Genomic DNA, 17,902 nt, shown 5'->3' with positions numbered 1-17,902 from the left:
GCAGATCCTAAGACAAGGATTCAAATGCAAGTCAATCATTTGGTTGGGCATCCCAGTAAGACCCCCTAGGGCAATAGGGACATAAGATGGTAGACAAGGTAGTTAATAAAGGGTAGACTACTATATCAACCACCACTGAGGCTACCAGAACTTAGGTCCATTAAGGAATTCTGGAAAATAGCAAAGAACCCTCCTCAGAGTAATCTATCCAAGCTGAGGTATTTATCCACTAAGTTTTTGTCAGTCAGGACAAAAAGTCCTCCTGCAGAGAATCACTGGTATTTACAAAAAGCACTTTTTGGGTTGGGTGCAGTCATCATAGATGGAAGTCAGTGGAATTTTCTGTTTCTTATGTAATGAAAGGCTCATGAGCACAATCTGAAAACAGGAGGGTTAACAAAGGAAAACTTTTGCCCTCATATGTTCTATTATTATGTCGAGAGACAAATGTACCAATTATTTTTGTAATTAGTAAAAATGTTTCTCTATATAAATAAGGATTTATGTTATAGTCTAAGATCACAATAAACTGTGGAAAAATTCTGAAAGAGATGGGAATACCAGACCACCTGATCTGCCTCTTGAGAAATTTGTATGCAGGTCAGGAAGCAGCAGTTAGAACTGGACATGGAACAAAAGACTGGTTCCAAATAGGAAAAGGAGTACGTCAAGTGTCACCCTGCTTATTTAACTTCTATGCAGAGTACATCATGAGAAACGCTGGACTGGAAGAAACACAAGCTGGAATCAAGATTTCTGGGAGAAATACTAATAACCTCAGATATGCAGATGACACCACCCTTATGCCAGAAAGTAAAGAGGAACTAAAAAGCCTCTTGATGAAAGTGAAAGAGGAGAGTGAAAAAGTTGGCTTAAAGCTCAACATTCAGAAAACGAAGATCATGGCATCCAGTCCCATCACATGGGAAATAGATGGGGAAACAGTAGAAACAGTGTCAGACTTTATTTTTCTGGGCTCCAAAATCACTGCAGATGGTGACTGCAGCCATGAAATTAAAAGACACTTACTCCTTGGAAGGAAAGTTATGACCAACCTAGATAGCATATTCAAAAGCTGAGACATTACTTTGCCAACAAAGGTTCGTCTAGTCAAGGCTATGGTTTTTCCAGTGGTCATGTATGGACGTGAGAGTTGGACTGTGAAGAAGGCTGAGTGCTGAAGAATTGATGCTTTTGAACTGTGGTGTTGGAGAAGACTCTTGAGAGTCCCTTGGACTGCAAGGAGATCCAACCAGTCCATTCTGAAGGAGATCAGCCCTGGGATTTCTTTGGAAGGAATGATGCTAAAGCTGAAACTCCAGTACTTTGGCCACCTCATGCCAAGAGTTGACTCACTGGAAAAGACTCTGATGCTGGGAGGGATTGGGGGCAGGAGGAGAAGGGGACGACAGAGGATGAGATGGCTGGATGGCATCACTGACTCGATGGACGTGAGTCTCAGTGAACTCTGGGAGTTGGTGATAGACAGGGAGGCCTGGCGTGCTGCGATTCATGGGGTCGCAAAGAGTGGACACAACTGAGCGACTGATGTGATCTGATCTAAGAATTAATATTTCTCCTAGGAGGATGTTTGTGGATGTATGTTTTTGATCTATTTGGATTATTAGAAAGGATACTGAGGCATACACATAACTAACAAATTTTAGAGAGCCATATCACATTCTCACGCCCAAACCCATTGATCTAGCTGGTACTGCTTTATGCTGAGTAACTCAGAATTTGGAATATATATTACTGGTGGAATATGATATCCACAGATGTCCTTAGGGTAGGGAGTGGGTAATTTTCAGATTCATATCAACTTGTGTAAATAGGGAATGGAGTTACTCCTTCTAGAGAGATGGAGATTTCCTTTGGGAAGTTCAAAAGAGGGAGTCTTCGGAGGGAGGATCTAACTGCAGTGGAGCAACCAAGAATTGAGGTACAGCCATGAGAGAACTTCCTGTAAAGGGCTTAATATTTTAGTGGTTTTTCTTTTTTCTTTTTTTGGTGGATAATGGAAAAAGCCCTATTTGATATACAGTCTTAAATGTACCTGATCCCCATTGTAGTTTCTTTTACTAACCTGCAATCTTTCAATAAAAGCTGATGCACCATACAGACTTCTATGGCAACCATGGGAAGCATTCACCACCCTGTACTTATTTCACCACTGAGAACAGCAAAGAGAACTGCATCATTTATTTCACCACAGAGAATGGCACGAGCACCGCGTCTCCTTATGAATGTGACATTTTAGTTCAGGAATTTCAGAGCAAGACTAGCAGCAAAAAGAGAGACAGCCCAGAGGAGATGGGACCAAGTGGAGGAATATATGATTGATGCGTGACTCAGGGTGGATATTAAGCAAACTCACATTTTTTATAAATACACCAGAGAATGGAATGAGGGAGCTTGATATGTGCCTTGCAATTAGCAGCAAGAACAACAACAAGCAATCATAACTAACTCAAATTCCAATTATGATGCTGCCCTGATAGCTAAGCTTGTTATTGTCTTCATTTCTAAGCTTTGCGTGAGAGCTGGATCAATAACTGAACACTGAATTAGAGCTCAAGAAACTCAAGTAATGATTTAATTTTGGTTTTTAAATGTAAAGTTTAAGAATCTATTATTACTCCCTTAGCACTTATGTCAACAAATATTTATTATACATAGATAAAAATTAATTCCTTTGAAATTGTGTGTCATTTTCTTGTATGATATTGAGAAAGTATTAATTTTATGTGATCATTTTTCAATCAGGCAGCAACCTAGGAAACATGACTAGATTTTGCCAAGCACTATTATAAGTTGGGAATCAGTTATTATAATCAATACCTTCTAAAACATGGAAAAGAAGCATAAGGTATAGGAGGCAGTATAAAGAGGTGGATATGTTAAAGTATTAACATATTTGAAAGTTAAAGATCCTGAGAAATATACATGTTACACTATAGGATAGGAGAATATAATCAATAGGAATATGAATCATAACAGAGTAAAAAATAGTATCACATTTATCACTACATATTTTGATATATTAAGTATTAGAATTGTTAGGATAAAATAAAAATGGATATATAACAAGGAATGTGTACCTCATTCAAAAGAATCAGATCAGTTGGAAATGAAGACAGAATAGCATTATATATCAAGAAGATATAACTTAAAATAGCTTTCTTATTTTTTACTTTTTTCTACTTTTTTATTATTTTTTCTGTTTAATAAAGAATATATGGCTCTTGCAAAAAAGGAAAAAACAACAACAGCAGCAAAACAAACATCCAAAAATTAGGAGAAAAAAGAATAAAAACATCACTAACGTCACGCCACGTATTTATTTACATTCTAGAAGAAGATACACTCACACAAACCTCCACATTTGAAGAAGAAAACAGGACATAAATATTTGCATAGAGATAAAAACATAAGCCAAAACTGGGGATCTCATTGTTAGAGGTGACTTGATGTTCAGTTGCTCAGTCGTGTCTGACTCTTTGCAACCCCATGGACTGCAGCATGCCAGGCTTCTCCGTCCTTTGCCGTCTCCAGGAGCTTGCTCAAACTCATGTCCAGTAAGTCAGTGATACCATCCAACCATCTCATCCTCTGTCATCTCCTTCTCCTCCTGCCTTCAGTCTTTCCCAGCATCAGGATCTTTTGTAATGAGTCATCTCTTTGCATCAGGTGGCCAAAGTATTGGAGCTTCAGCTTCAGCATCAGTCCTTCCAATGAATATTCCGGACTGATTTCCTTTAGGACTGACTGGTTTGATCTCCTTGCAGTCCAAGGGACTCTCAATAGTCTTCTCCAACACCAGGGTTCAAAAGCATCAATTCTTCGGTGCTCAGCCTTCTTTATGGTCCAACTCTCATGTTCATGTATGACTACTGGAAAAACCATAACTTTGACTAGATGGGCCTTTATTGACAAAGTAATGTCTCTGTTTTTCAATATGCTGTCTAGGTTGGTCATAGCTTTTCTTCCAAGGAGCAAGTGTATTTTAATTTCATGCCTGCAGTCACCATCTGCAGCAGTTTTAGAGCCCCAGAAAATAAAGTCTTTCACTGTTTCCATTGTTTCCCCATTTATTTGGCATGAAGTGATGGTACTGGATGCCATGATTTTAGTTTTTTGAATGTTGAGTTTTAAGCCACCTTTTTTACCTCTTCTTTCAATTTCATCAAGAAGCTCTTCAGTTCCTCTTCACTTTCTGCCAAAAGGGTAATGTCATCTGCATATCTGAGGTTATTGATATTTCTCCTGGCAATCTTGATTCCAGCCTGTGCTTCATCCAGTCTGGCATTTTGCATAATGTACTCTCTCTGCATACAAGTTAAATAAGCATGGTGACAATATACAGCCTTGATGTACTCCTTTCCCAATTTGGAACCAGTCTGTTGTTCCATGTCCAGTTCTAACTGTTGCTTCTTAACCTGCATACAGGTTTCTCAGGAGGCAGGTAAGGCAGGTAAGGTGATCTAGTATTCCCATCTCTTGAAGAATTTCCCACAGTTTGTTTTGATACTCCCATTCAAAGGCTTTAGCATAGTCAATGAAGCAAAAGTAGATGCTTTTTCTGGAATTCTCTTGCTTTTTCTATGATCCAATAGATGTTGGCAATTTGATCTCTTGTTCCTCTGCCTTTTCAGGTTGAACATCTGGAAATTCTTGGTTCACATACTTTTGAAGCCTACCTTGGAGAATTTTGAGCATTAGTTTGCTAGCGGGTGAAATGAGTGCAATTGTGCGGTAGTTTGAACATTCTTTGGCGTTATCCTTCTTTGGGATTGGAATGAAAACTCACTTTTTCCAGTCCTTTGGCCACTGCTGAGATTTCCAAATTTGCTAAGATATTGAGTGTAGCACTTTCACAGCATCATCTTCCAGGATTTGAAATAGCTCAGCTAGAATTTCATCACCTCCACTGGCTTTGTTCATAGTGATGCTTCCTATGTCCCCCTCCACTTTGCACTCCAGGCTGTCTGGCTCTAGGTGAATGATCACACCATTGTTGGTATCTGGGTCATTAAGATCTTTTTTGTATAGTTCCTCTGTGTATTCTTGACACCTCTTCTTAACATCTTCTACTTCCATTACATACATACTGTTTATGCCCTTTATTTTGTCCATCTTTGCATAAAATATTCCCTTGGTATCTCTAATTTTCTTGAAGAGATCTGTTAGAGGTGACTAGCTGGTGTCTAACTGATATGAGAACTGAATATAAGGGTTGTCAGTTCAAAACCTAGTAGAGGTTAAATATAACAGTAATGGAAATAGTCATAGAATAAGTAATGGAAATTATAATGATAATAATAATAGCTACTATTTAAGACAACCTAACTCTATGCCAGGCACTATACAAAGCATCCTACATGTATTATCTCTTTTACTATCACAAACCAGTGAGCTAGATACTACATCATTTACATGTGATGCTAAGTAATTTGCCTCTGTATGCACAGCAGGTAAATTATATTAGCTATCAAGGACTTCAACTCCCAGATATATATTAAAAGTTTCATTCAGCGCAGCATATTACATGTTCACTAGACTGCTAACAGTCTCATGACCCTTGTAGCTGGGAAAATTATCAGAGCGTCTCTTTTACTAACAGGAAGGAATTAGTTGTTGAGGCGATGGAAGAAATACTGACCTTGAGAAACAGGGCATTTCTGAATTGCTCTTGTACCCACTATAATAACTTCTCCACTACTTTTCTTTCGTGAGTCATGAGTATCCAACATCTTATTCTGAGCTGGAGAGACCATATCTGGCTGCTGCCGAGACTGTACTCAGGTCACAGAAAGCTGGGGAAGTGAGCTTCTGACTTGTTTACTTTGAGGCTAGATGCCGTCTATGCTTCTCACCATGGTGCAGAGTGAAGGGCTCCGAATACTGGAGGAAAGTCAGCTCCTGGGCCGCCAGAACACAGCAAATGCTTGGGGGGAGGCTACTCTCATTAGAGGAATGCTCCATGGAGGGAGGAAATAAAGGGAGGAGAAAGATTCAAAAGAAAAATAGTAAAAGGTCTGTCATATATCAACTATTTCTTCTCATAAGTTCTTTTGTTCTCATTTTTATTAATTTTTTAATCAATATTCAGTCATGTATTTTTCACATATTTTCTCCATTTCAACACAGGTAGTCTCTGACTAACACATTTAAAATGTTTTGACCTGAAAAAAAAGTATGAAAAATAAATGACTTCCATTTCTTTATAGCAGTCATTTTCAAATTGTCCTCTAAGGAGTTCCACAGGGGTCCTGAAGAGGTCCCTCATGAGATAGGACAGCTCGAGACTCTTTGACTGATTACAGCTTTACTGAGGTATAATCAACAAATAAAATTGTAAAATATTTAATGTGTGCATTGTGTTGATTTGATATTTGTATACATCATGTGAAAGGCATCGCATCACCTAATTAACACATCCATCATTTTGAATATTTATCTTTCTTTTCTTCCCTTTTCTTTCCTTTCAATATTTTTTCTTCTTTCCATGAGAAAATTTAAATTATACTCTCAGCAAATTTAAATACACAGTATTCCCTTTTTTCAAGTTTATTCAGGTGACTCATGTAGGTGACAACTCTGTAGAAGCAATAAAATATTGCTCTGAGGTTTGCAGATAAGAAATAAATTGTTGTTGCTGTTCACTCACTCAGTGGCGTCCAACTCTTTATGACCCCATGAACTACAGCACACCCGGGTTACCCATCCTTCACTATCTCCTGGAGTTTCTCAAACTCATGTCCATTGAGTTGATGATGCCTTCCAAAATAGGGATGTTATGGGCTCAATAAAGGACAGAAAAGGTATGGACCTAACAGGAGCAGAAGATATTAAGAAGAGCTGGCAAGAATACACAGAAGAACTGTACAAAAGAGATCTTCATGACCCAGATAATCACGATGGTGTGATCACTCACCTAGAACCAGACATCCTGGAATGTGAAGTTAAGTGGCCCTTAGAAAGCATCACTACGAACAAAGCTAGTGGAGATGATGGAATTCCAGTTGAGCTATTTCAAATCCTGAAAGATGATGCTGTGAAAGTGCTACACTCAATATGCCAGCAAATTTGGAAAACTCAGCAGTGGCCACAGGCCTGGAAAAGGTCAGTTTTCATTCCAATCCCAAAGAAAGGCAATGCCAAAGAATGTTCAAACTACTGCACAATTGCACTCATCTCACATGCTAGTTAAGTAATGCTCAAAATTCTCCAAGCCAGGCTTCAGCAATACATGAACCGTGAACTTCCATATGTTGAAGCTGGTTAGAAAAGGCAGAGGAACCAGAGATCAAATTGCCAACGTCCGCTGGATCATGGGAAAAGCAAGAGAGTTCCAGAAAAACATCTATTTCTGCTTTATTGACTATGCCAAAGCCTTTGACTGTGTGGATCACAATAAACTGTGGGAAATTCTGAAAGAGATGGCAATACCAGACCACCTGACCTGCCTCTTGAGAAATCTGTATGCAGGTCAGGAAGCAACAGTTAGAACTGGACATGGAACAACAGACTGGTTCCAAATAGGAAAAGGAGTACGTCAAGGCTGTATATTGTCACCCTGCTTATTTAACTTCTATGCAGAGTACATCATGAGAAACGCTAGGCTGGAAGAAGCACAAGCTGGAATCAAGATTGCCGGGAGAAATATCAATAACCTTAGATATGCAGATGACACCACCCTTATGGCAGAAAGTGAAGAGGAACTAAAAAGCCTCTTGATGAAAGTGAAAGAGGAGAGTGAAAAAGTTGGCTTAAAGCTCAACATTCAGAAAACGAAGATCATGGCATCTGGTCCTATCACTTCATGGGAAATAGATGGGGAAACAGTGGAAACAGTGTCAGACTTTATTTTTCTGGGCTCCAAAATCACTCTAGATGGTGACTGCAGCCATGAAATTAAAAGACGCTCACTCTTTAGAAGGAAAGTTATGACCAACCTAGATAGCATATTCAAAAGCTGAGACATTACTTTGCCAACAAAGGTCTGTCTAGTCAAGGCTATGGTTTTTCCCGTGGTCATGTATGGATGTGAGAGTTGGACTGTGAAGAAAGCTGAATGCCGAAGAATTGATGCTTTTGAACTGTGGTGTTGGAGAAGACTCTTGAGAGTCCCTTGGACTGCAAGGAGATCCAACCAGTCTAATCTAAAGGAGATCAACCCTGGGTGTTCTTTGGAAGGAATGATGCTAAAGCTGAAACTCCAGTACTTTGGCCACCTCATGTGAAGAGTTGACTCACTGGAAAAGACTCTGATGCTGGGAGGGGTTGGGGGCAGGAGGAGAAGGGGACGACAGAGGATGAGATGGCTGGATGGCATTACCGACTCGATGGACGTGAGTCTGAGTGAACTCCAGGAGTTGGTTATGGACAGGGAGGCCTGGTGTGCTGCGATTCATGGGGTCGCAAACAGTCGGACACGACTGAGCGACTGAACTGAATTAGTTAAAATGGTTTAGAATCTATTGATCTCTGCAACTAGAAGATAATGCCACAGCGTGTCTTTCAACTCCAAATCTCTTTAAAATAGGGCATGGTAGGGAGAGGGAGGACCTTAAACATTGGGTTTGTTTTTGAATGGCAAGGATCCAGGTGGAACTATGCAGGGAAGCTAATTCTATTCACACAGACCAGAGGAAAAGATCATTGACCCTGCCATCTTAGGTAAGTTAGATTCAGAGCTAGGAATTTCTGTGGTTTTGTGCGGAGAAACTTTCAAATTTAGGATTAAAACCCATCTTCAATTTGTCAGAGTGTCAAAAGGCTCTTATGATTCCTAAGGATTACATTTTCAATTCTTCTTATAGCTATTAATGTGTCTAAAAGTCATTAACATTTTAAATAGATGAACAGTTTATATTCTACTCAAGCTATATTTCATTCTCTTACGGCAGAGTAATCATATATATATACATGTATATACAGCTTCCTGGTAGTCTTGCAGCTAGGATTCAGCGCTTTCATCACCACAGCCTGGGTATATATATATATGTGTGTGTGTATATATATATACATGAAAGATTTGACATATTCTTCAAAGTTGAAACTTAAACCACTGTTTTGCCTTTCTCTAGTCATAGAAATGTAGTAATTTTTCTCTTCATTTTTCTGTAAACACCTACCACGCTGTCAAACAATTATGTACCACGATGCTGACTCAAAGAATAGGTGTATAATGAAATGCCTTTACACTAGGAAATAGCCATTCCAATAAAAATGGTTCTATTAAGGTCATTGTTGTACTATTGAATTCTCCAGGGTTTGCTTGGTTCTGTTTTTCAGATAACAGAGCATTAATGCAGCTATGGGCCATTCTACATTCTACACAGAAAACTCTTTTTATTTGGGTCTCTCACTGGGCAGAATTCACATACTCTATTTCTTTTGTAACAATATCACACATTTACAGTTTACTTGATTAGTGCCATACACTTTCTGGCATATCACTTATTCTCTATGGAAATAATTTTAGTGACAGCAGATTTCAAAGTCATGTTTTTGTACCAACTTTTCTCCCTGGTTGTTCCAGCACAAGCTGGAATATGGCTACATTATTAAAACATTTTTAGGATTTCAGCACTAGATATTCATGTGAAGAATATAAAAAATAGATTGACTGTTTTTTTCATATTCACAAGTAATATATTCCTTTGAAATATGGTAGATTATGTAGAATTACAAATACATCCTTATTTCTCTCTATTCTTCACATTTCTGTGAGGCTCAGCTTCAGCTGTCTTGTGGAATAATAGACCAACATCAGTGTTTTGGTGAGTTCAAGTTCATTGGTTAGATATTTCTTTTAATTATTAAAAAGTGCCAATATTTCAGTGACAAACCTATTTCAGGGAAAACTGAAAGCATTAGGATTATCTCAACCATCTAAATAAATTCCAAATCATTGCTTAAACAGTCATTTAAATGCAGGAGATTAAATTATATAATACAAATGAGTGTCCATAGATTCTACCTATGTAGTTTGCTAATGATAATACAGAAATTGGTGAACTATAAACAATTAAGAAATCTGCATTGCAAATTAATAAGGCAAGTTTCCAGAAAGATAAAATCTATATCCTTCCCTGTATCTCAAGATATTTTGGAAAATAAAACAGAGGAGAGTGTTTTTATTTTAAAAGCCTAACTTCAAGGTAAGAACTGAAAGGAAACAAAATTTTATTTAGAAGTAAGCCAAACCAAAACCAAATTATAAAAAGCACACGTATAGTGGAATAGAAAAATTTCAACACTGCCTGAAGGCACATGGTGAAAACATTTCTGAGGGAAAAGGTCTGCTGGCCAAGCCACTTATATTATTATCAAAGGCTTTTGCCAGCAACTTGCCCACTGGCACCTATCAATTTCAGCATGTATTTGTTTCACACTATGTCTCTCCTCTTACCTGTCAACCTATATACACATGATCATTCTGTCTTTGTCACACTAAAAAGGATGAGGTGAACCTTGTGGCCAACACTGAGTATTGAGTTGTATTTTCTTGTGCAGAGAGTACAGAAATAATCTGATGCATGTCTGAAATAAGACATGGGAGAAATATCCCAAATCATGACACTTATATTGGAAATATACTTTCTTGTATCAGAACTTTAGTGTAAGTGGCAAGATATTTAAAATTTCTCTTTATAAAAATGTTAAAATCCCAAATGATCAGGATGGAAGTTATCTCTTTTTTTAATTGCACAGAACTTTGCAGATATTCTTTTCCAGTAAGTCACCCAGAATGTTTCTCCTGGAATGGTTTTTCTTCCTCTGAATTCTCATTCTTTGAAATAAAGCAAAGCTTGATTTTGTTTCCGAATTTATAGCCAACTTTTCCTATGATAGTCAGCAAACTATTTTGGTTTTATTTTGTTTCTTCAGTAGCAAACTTGGAAAAATATAATGGAAAACAAATTAGAAAAAAACTTATAAAAGCAAAATAACACCATTCTATAATTTTGTAATAAATCTTCTACATCTAAATTCCCAAATAGATTTTCTGAAGTATTTTTAATGTGACATCTTTTGTATTGTAAATTGATACCCAAAGCGTCATTAAATTTTTTTTTTAACGTAGTACCAATGTTTTTATCTACTTTCACCAGGGACTGATCCCTTTGAGTAGACTGCCATGAAGCTTCCAGATGGTCTTTAACGCTTTACCATTTACAGGGTACCAGGTGGCTACTGGAGAAATGTGGCAAACTGAAAAGAAAAGTCTATGTTGCTGAAGTTGGAGAGCTGGCTTTCATCATTGACTCTGTCTTTAATCATAATGAAAGTGAAAGTGAATGTCGCTAACTCGTGTCCAACTCTTTGTGACCCCATGGACTATACAGTCCATAGAACTCTCAAGGCCAGAATACTGGAATGGGAAGCCTTTCACTTCTCCAGGAGATCTTCCCAACCCAGGGAGCGAACCCAGGTCTCCCGCATTGCAGGCAGATTCTTTACCAACTGAGCCACAAGGGAAGCCCAAGAACACTGGAGTGGGTAGCCTGTCCCTTCTCCAGGGGTTCTTCCTGAACCAGGAATTGAACCAGGGTCTCCTGCATCACAGATGGATTCTTTACCAATTGAGCTATCAGGGAAGCTGCCAATGACAAAGTTGAGTTCTCTGGCTGTCTGATTCCTCATTTGTTGTGTAAAAGATTTTACTTCATAATTCTTAGGATCCATTCAATTTTTTTGTAATTTAATTTAATTTTGATACAACATCTTTAACAATGCACAAAAATCAGAGGGAAAAAGTATTACAGGGATATAGAGAAGCACAGTGTTTATATGTAATTATCTATACACTTAGTTGGTGACAGGGACCTTCTTATGCATACACCTATCAAGAAGGCATTATTCTCATTTTCTTAAGTGAGGAAAACAGCAGCCTTGAGAGGAAAAGAACTTGTCTGAAGTTACAGTCTTCAATTCTCAAATGAAGATTTCATTTCATTTCAGACTCCACTATGCTACATGTTTCTAATGTGTACTCAAGGAGTTCAGCTGCTCAGTTGCATCTGACTCTTTGCGACTCCATGGACTGCAGCACACCAAGCCTCCCTGTCCATCACCAACTCCCTCAACTTGCTCAAACTCATGAGTCGGTGATGCCATCCAACCATCTCATAGTCTGTAGTCCCTTTCTCCTCCTGCCTTCAATCTTTCCCAGAAACAGTGTCCCTTCCAATGAATCAGTTCTTCACATCAGGTGGCCAAAGTATTGGAGTTTCAGCTTCAGCATCAATCCCTCCAATGAATATTCAGGACTCATTTCCCTTAAGATTGACTGGTTGGATCTCCTTGCAGTCCAAGGGACTCTCAAGAGTCTTCTCCAACACCACAGTTCAAGAGCGTCAATTCTTCAGCCCGCAACTTTCTTTGTAGTCCAAATCTCACATCCGTATATGACTACTGGAAAAACCATAGCATTGGCTGTACGGACCTTTATCAGCAAAGTAATGTCTCTGCTTTTTAATATGCTGCCTAGGTTGGTCATAGCTTTTCTTCCAAGAGCAAGTATCTTAATTTCATGGCTGCAGTCACCAACTGCAGCAGTTTTGGAGTCCAAGAAAATAAAGGCTGTCACTGTTTCCATTGTTTCTTCATTTATTTGCCATGAAGTGATTGGACAGGATGCCATGATCTTCGTTTTTTAATGTTGAGTTTTAAGCCAGCTTTTTCACTCTCCTCTTTCACTTTCATCAAGAGGCTCTTTAGTTCCTCTTCGCTCTCTGTCATAGGGGTGGTGTCATCTGCATATCTGAGGCTATTGCTATTTCTCCCGGGAATTTTGATTCTAGCTTGTTCGTCATCCAGCCCAGCATTTTGCATGATGTACTCTGCATAGAATTCAAATAAGCAGGGTGACAATACATAGCTTTGACATACTCCTTTCCCAATTTGGAACCAGTCTGTTGTTCCATGTCTGTTTCTAACTGTTGATTCTTGACCTGCCTACAGATTTCTCAAGAAGCAGGTAAGGTGGTTTGGTATTCCCATCTCTTTCAGAATTTTCCAGTTTGTTGTGATCCAGACAGTCTAAGGCTTTGGTATAGTCAATAAAGCAGAAGTAGAGGTAATGTGTACACCCTACTGGCTATTAATCTTTATGTGTCAGAGACCTCTTTAAGCATGATGATTATTATGAACCATCTTCTCCAGAAAAATCTCACATGACACACAATAATTTGCATATTCACCACCTTCTAAGGATAGAGTCATCAAACAGCACGATTTATGCCTATTATTCTGGAGTAATTATTAACAGAACCACTTTTCACTCTCAAAATTGTTCTGATCAGGACTATAAATTATGTGGTTATCCTTAATTATAGGACTGATGTATTCTCTCCTTTGTTCCCTTCTTTACAATCTCACTGATTTACCTTTAAATGTCACCACTACTTTGACTTCTTTAAGTAAAGCAACCAAAATGGAGCATTTTCTCTACCTACACAGTGTGGGCAAGGAACTCATGCCCTAATGACTCACCATCTACCATGCAAGTAGCTCACCTTGGGAAGTTGAAAGCAGAGCCCTGGGGGGGAAAAAAATGGACTGCAGGTAGATAAGTTTTTGTTGGGTAAGGGAATTTCAGTTCAGTTCAGTCACTCAGTCGTGTCCTACGCTTTGCGACCCCATGGACTGCAGCACACCAGGCCTCCCTGTCCATCACCAACTCCCGGAGTCTACACACATTCATGTCCATTGAGTTGGTGATGCCATTGAACCATCTCATCCTCTGTTGTCCCCTACTCCTCCTGCCTTCAATCTTTCCTAGCATCAGGGTCTTTTCCAGTGAGTTAGTTCTTCACATCAGGTGGCCAAAGTATTGAAGTTTCAGCTTCAGTCTCAGGCCTTCCAATGAATATTCAGGACTGATTTCCTTTAAGATGGACTGGTTGGATCTCCTTATAGTCCAAGGGACTCTCAAGAGTCTTCAACACCACAGTTCAAAAGCATCAATAAGTTTGGGGCATATATACAACTTCTAGTCAGGACTCACTAGCTGCTGGCAGTGGGACCCCAAATGCCTGGGAGGGTTAGGAGAAGGTGAGTCCTAAGGCGACAGGGCTAGCAATATGGCAGATAAGGTCACTCACCAAAACGTAAAGTCTTCACAGACACCCATATCATGCTCCAGGACCAAACTTAGTCTGTCTTCAATGTTGTCCCTTTAAAATTGATCTTTTCCATCCAGCTTGTACATTTAACATCTGTAAGTTCTCAGTTGACATACTGCTGAAGCCAGGCTTGAAGAATTTTGAGCACAACCTTGCTAGCATGTGAAACGAGCACAGTTGTATGGTAGTTTGAAAATTCTTTGGGATTAGAATGAAAACTGATACTTTCCAGTCCCATGGCCACTGCTGAATTTTCCAAATTTGCTGGCATATTGAGTGCAGCATTTTCACAGCATTATCTTTTAGAATTTGAAATAACTCCACTGGAATTCTGTCACCTCCACTAGCTTTGTTCACAGTAATGCTTCCTAAGGCCCACTTGACTTCACACTCCAGAATGCTGGCTCTAGGTGAGGGGCCACACCATCGTGGTTATCCATGACCTTTTTTGTGCAGTTCTTTTGTGTATTCTTGTGCAAGAATACGTGGCAAGAATATGTATGCTTCTTAATATTTTCTGCTTCTGTTAGGTCCTTACTATTTCTGTCCTTTATTGTGCTCATCTTTGCATGAAATGTTCCCTTGATATCTCCAATTTTCTTAAAGAGATCTCTAATCTTTCCCATTCTGTTATTTTCCTCTATTTCTTTGCATTGTTCATTTAAGAAGCTCTTCTTATCTCTCCTTGCTAGTCTCTGAAACTCGGCATTCACCTAGGTATATCTTTCCTTTCTCCTTTGCTTTTCACTTTTATTCTTTCCTCAGCTATTTATAGTGATGCGTATGTAGGTTATAAACCATTTTTTTGAAGGAAAGGAAGCTATTATTCCAAAGGTCATGTAAGAGCAAGAGATATTCTTCCATTAACATTCTTGATTTTGTCTGCATGGTATCTGTGGATTATATCCACTCCTAGATAATATTGTTTATTTTGCTGGAAACACTGTGCTATCTCACCTAAGGGTATGTCAAATTAACTTGGTCTGAGTAAATGAAACAGAAATAAGTACCCAATAATCAATATTATCATAGCTATGTCTATTAGACTCCGTCTTTTCTTAAAGGGGACACATATTAATTTGGAAGTCCACATTTCCCTAATTTAAATTTGATGATTTCATTTGGAAGATATCAGAATATAAATTCTTCTTCTTATTCTCTCTCTCTCTCTTTTTTTTTTTTTGAGAATGTAAATTCTGTTTGACTAGATAGGAATGCTCAGTTGCTCAGTCGTGTCTGACTCTTTGTGACTCCGTGGACTATAGCCTGCCAGGCTCCTCCGTCCATAGGATTCTCCAGGAAAGAATACTGGAGTGGGTTGCCATTTCCTTCTCCATAGGTATAACTCAAAGCAAATTCATCTTATCAATATTTTTAGTATTAACTGACAAAATATATTGCAGTAAAGATATATTTAATCTCAATGATCTCATATTACATAATGTGTAAAAGAACTTTATAATCCAATCCCTCTTTTCCTCATGTCATAGGGATTTTCATATCTATGTTAGTCAGCAATATCGGCCTATAATAGTTTTGTGTGATACCTTTGTCTGGTTTCAGTTTCTATAGTGTCTGGCCTCATAGAATGAGCTTGGGAGTATTCCTTACTTTGCAATTTTTTAGAATAGTTTGAGAAAGACAGGTATTAGCTCTTCTCTAAATATTTGACAGAAGTTGCCTGTAAGCCTGGACTTTGGTTTGTTGGAAGTTTTTAAATCACAATTTCACTGTCAGTACTTGTGATTGGTCTGTTCATATGTTCTATTTCTTCCTGTTTTAGCCTTGGAAAATTGTATGTTTCTAAGAATTTGTCCATTTCTTCTAGGTTGTCCATTTTATTACTGTATAGTTGCTTGTAGTAGTCTCTTATGATCCTTCACGTTTCCGTGGAATTCACATATAATTGCAATGAAGTATCAGTACAATTGTACACATAAAGCAAATACTCTAAGAGCATTGAAAGGGGAGCACTAACAACCTGGGAGAGTTGGGAAATGAGGCGATCTGTAAAGGGTCTCACTATGCCTTACTAGTACCTAACAGACTTTCAGGCTATCTTCATCCCACTTTCTCTCTGTCATTAATTTGCTGAGAGGGCTTAAGCAGGCAACTTTGCAAACTTAGGCTTTAAGGACTACATATATAAAATAAGGGAACTGGAAAAGCCATCTCTGAGGTCTCTGTCAATTCTAATACATAACATAATAAAGTTAAGAGGAAAGATTATATAAACAGTAATAACCTTTATTTTGCAATTTTTAACCTACTTTTTATTTATATAGCTATGAAGTCTCTAACAAATATTCTAAGTATCTTTACAAATGTCTCATGAACACATTTGGTTGCCTATCATGTGGCATCTAAACTTGCCTTCCCTTCTACTGGTATGGTCTCCTTATTTTAGTCAGGCTAAGGGAAGTTAGTAACAACTCTGAAATCTTAGTGACTTTGCACATAATAGCTCATTCTTACTCATAACTCATCCCAAGTCCATGGGGATATGACAGCCCTCCTCAGCAATTCCCCTCCAACTTGTGACTTGGAAATCCAATCTAACAAATTTTCCATCTTTTATCATATTTCCAACTCAACAAGTGGCCTGAAGAGTGATTAATATAGGAAAAGAAATACTGAAAAATCTGCAGTGGCTCTTGAATGCTTTGGCCCAGAAGTAAACAGGCCACTTCTGCTCACAGTGTATTGATCAGAAGTAGTTACATAATCTCACTTAATTACAATGAGACTGGATAATGTGGAGAGAATATGACCATATAGCAAGAAATTAGTGTCTCTGGACATTACCTCATTCTCCTTGATAATTTCTATGACTATTGCTGCCATTGATTCATTACAGACTAAAAGTGCCAGAGTGGTGCTATGTATTCTGAAGACTCCAAGCGCTAGAACAAGACAGTGTGCTATCCAGCAGTCTGGAGCAACCTCTTCTCAGGTTGTGTTAGATATTTTTCCTGGACACCAAAGCAGTGCTACTTGCAAACCAATGTCACAAAGCTTTTAATGGGAATGTTTTTCCATTTCTTCTTGTAAGCACTCAGAGATGTAATTAGCTGTTGGGTTATCCAGAAGAAATAGGTCTCTCTTCTAGGGCATACATTTCTTCAACTGCTAACTTTTCTTTTAATCATTCTCCTCCTTCTAGATTTCCACATGCAGACCCTCTGGCACAAGGCTTGTATTTCCCTCTAAAGTTCTGCCAATACAAATATATCAAGGTTTTATTAAAGGCATAAACGGAAAAACGCATACCAGCCCTTAGTCCAGTTAAGGGTTTAATTCAAGGGGACATAAGCATGGAGAATAGAGTTCTCACTATTCTAGGCATGTTATACTTGAAGACATCAATGTAGAAAATTTCATGATCAGTTTATGCCTGGGAGGGACATTACATCTTAGAATTTTTTTTCCTCTTAGCAGAACTTCTCACAAGGCATTAGAAGGCAATTCCTTCCTTGGGCACAGAGAGAAAGGAGTGAGTACTACATGCCACATCATTGACTTCGGATGATTTGCTCCCCATTATTTTGCTTGTACCAGGGCTAACTTCACCTTCAGTGTTCTTTAAAAAGTTCATCAACATTCCAAATATAAATCTTAAAAGATTGTTATCAAGAATGTTAAATAGCTGTGCTTTATGAAGCACTGGGAAAGTTTCCTTTCTTTTTCTCTCCACTATGAAGTCTGAAATCCAGCTGTCAGAGATGGGTTTATCACAAAGCTGCCTCTGGAAAGTTCCCCTGCTG

Source organism: Bos javanicus, chromosome 20 (genome assembly GCF_032452875.1).
Source record: "Bos javanicus breed banteng chromosome 20, ARS-OSU_banteng_1.0, whole genome shotgun sequence".
In the NCBI taxonomy this organism is placed as follows: domain Eukaryota; kingdom Metazoa; phylum Chordata; class Mammalia; order Artiodactyla; family Bovidae; genus Bos; species Bos javanicus.
This window is presented reverse-complemented; position numbering follows the sequence as displayed.